Source organism: Poecilia latipinna, unplaced genomic scaffold (genome assembly GCF_001443285.1).
Source record: "Poecilia latipinna isolate Pla-1442-1.1 unplaced genomic scaffold, P_latipinna-1.0 Scaffold1639, whole genome shotgun sequence".
Taxonomy (NCBI): Eukaryota; Metazoa; Chordata; class Actinopteri; order Cyprinodontiformes; family Poeciliidae; genus Poecilia; species Poecilia latipinna.
In genome coordinates, this window is record NW_015114255.1 from 105,705 (window position 1) to 108,535 (window position 2,831).

The window sequence follows — 2,831 nt, forward strand, 5'->3', positions numbered from 1 at the left end:
AAAAATAAAATGTGAGCTGAGGCAAACAGGGTGCAGGTTAAAACTGAAATATAAACAAAAATAATTGTTGAAAATTTATTTGACTTACTGTAAAATTTTGGGGAAAAAAAGGAATCTAATATTTTATACAATAAAACTGTTCAAACATAAGAGTTCAAACAAAAACATATTATTATGATGTGTTAGAATATTTCAGTCTGGGCTGAAATGGTTTTGTGCTGGAACTAAAGTTAACTTTAATAACCACACCCGCTCTTGGGGTTTCAGAAATTTCCACGGCAACTACATTTATAATATTACGAGACTATTATTGCACTGAAGTAGACAACATTGTCCAAAATGAAACCAGGCATCCAAATAAGCTCCCCGTCGGGGAATCGAACCCCGGTCGCATTAACTCTCTTAACTTTTCCCATTCATTCTCTATGGTAGTTCTTAACACTACGGATGTAATGCACTGTTTGACCACCAGCGGGATTTTGGGGGCGCTGTCTCCACGTCTTCGCTTTCTGCGATTACAATAAGGAAGAACTTTAAGCCTGTTTTGATTGGCGGGCTGTATCTAAGCGACTGTAGTAGCGTCGGGAAAATCCCCAAGACACTTTAATCGCCGATCGACTTTCCTTCACAATCGTATCTGAAGTATCCATCCTTCTCCAAATAACGTAAGTGATCATTTTCAGCAGAATGTTAAAGTTATATATAATTTGTATTATTATTATTTAAACTGCCGAAGTTTTGGAAAGAGTTAGCAACTTTAGCTTATATTAAAATCCCATCGTAAACAAGGTAAGATGTTAAAAGTTTTTAAAAATCTATCAAGCTATAGCTAAAGAAACCTGTGTATTTTACTGCTATTTAGTCCATTAGTTAATTTATTTAAAATCATAAGCGATTTTGTTTGAAAAGGCTTGCTTTCAAAGTACACTTCTACATCGGATGAATAGAGAAGTTGTTTACTTACGGTCCATCACGATATCCCTAGCAAGTGTTTATTGTTTTATAATAATAAGGCATAAAGTTAATTCACTGACACAGGCATAACAGGGTGCAAGAGCCCTGTGACCCCTGTTAACCCTATTACAGGGGTCACAGGGTTAATAGGGTTAACTCCTGTTAACCCTATTACAGGGGTCACAGGGCTCCTGCACCCTGTGATGTAGGAGGACGCCCTTCGCTCCTACATCAGGTAGATAAATGAACACCTTCGTGCCTTTCATGTGTTTACAGAATACCAAAATTAACTGTGCCAATGGATGAATAAAACTTGTATTACTAATAAATGATTTACATTATGTGGTCGATCAACACATTATGGTGTGGTGTCATTATTGTCTGATGTCTCTTAGGATGAAGAGAAAACTTGTGTTTCCCGGAAAGGTAGAGGTGAACTTCAGGAGAGGGCCTCATGGCTATCTGAGGCAAGATCCCTCAGACGAAGCTAAAAAAATCAAGAACAATCCAAATATCCAAGAGAGGTTGCCTGCTCTCAGAGAAGACAAGGTTAAAGAGAACGCTCGCTCCATTGTTTTCTTGAGAGGTGGCGATGTCTCCGATAGGCAGGAATTGCTGGGGGAGTATTTGGTCCAGTTTGGGAAGTATAAGGGGAATTCCTTCCGCTGGATTCTTGAAAATGACATCGGATATGTTGTGTATTTGATCCACAAAGTTGAGGAAGAGGAGAGAGCTGGACAGTTTAATCCAGAGGGTGTAATATGAAATTGATTTTTGAGTAAAAGAAAAATAAATGCAATGATTTATAAAAATGTATCATTCATTCAAATGAGATGGTGACCCACCATATAATTAAATAAGCTAAAGAATTACAAATCATTTATCATATCACACCCACATGTTATTTGATTACCTCCATTGTCTTTATATGTATTTTGTCAAGAAGACATATGTGGGTAATGGTGGTAAAAATATATTTTTCTGCTTCAGGAAACTTCAAAGCAACGGCAGCAGTCTCGAAACCAGACCAAGCTGGTGATTGCAGCACCCCTGTCACTCCTACATCAGGTGGATAAATGCACATCTGCGTGCATTTGATCTGTTTACAGAATACTAAGTTTCAGATTTTTTTTCCACAGCTTCTTCGAAGCGTCCTGTACCAGTACCTCCAGAGTTGCTTGCTCTCAAAATTCCATTAAGCAAGACCACACCACCCTTAAGACCAGAGCCTGTTTTGGGTCTCAGTGAGTACATTATTTCAATAATAAAACATATAATCATCATTGATACTTTTTTTTAATTATACTTACCTACATTATACAATTTACCTCCCAGGAACCCCTGCAGCATCCTCAAGGTCCTCTGCATCACCTGCAGCTTCTGGTCAGCCAGAGGTGGCACACTGCACTGCACCTGCTCCACCTTCATCATTCTCTGCAGCCCCAGTAGGAGATCCTCCAGATGCGTTTGGTGACCAGCCAGCTGCTCCATCGCTCCCCAGCTACGACCAGGATGTGAAGCGATGGAACTGCTCTCACCAGCAAAGGATTTGGATGAAAACAGAGATGGAATCCCTGGGTCTGTGGCCTGGCTCTCGACCAGTGAGACATCTGATGAACATGATTTCTTTGTGGCGTTACCCTCCTCAGCCTGAGCTTATTGATACTGTATTTTGTTTACATTTGTAAAGAAAATTCAATTTCTTTGCATCTTTGCCTTACATTAATACCTGTACTTAATTCTGTATATATGTTTAGATAAGAAAATTTTTTTTCATGTTCAGATTGTAATAAATAATTTAATTACTATCATGTGGTCATTCTTAAATTTTATATACATATATATGTATGTATGTATATGCACCCCTTCTAGTAACA

General features: G+C 38.4%; 1 long non-coding RNA gene across 2 annotated transcripts; it reads left to right on the plus strand.

The window, feature by feature from the left end:
• The first annotated feature begins 399 nt into the window (after nt 1-399).
• Nucleotides 400-2,676, plus strand: LOC106964202 (uncharacterized). 2 transcript variants are annotated; one of them, XR_001428343.1, is made up of 4 exons: nt 400-665; nt 1,350-2,022; nt 2,094-2,198; nt 2,290-2,676. It is a non-coding gene; the product is annotated as an uncharacterized LOC106964202 (long non-coding RNA). The 2 variants fall into 2 exon arrangements; XR_001428342.1 differs by lacking the exon at nt 400-665 and having other exon boundaries at nt 1,158-2,022; nt 2,290-2,672.
• Nucleotides 2,677-2,831: the final 155 nt, after the last annotated feature.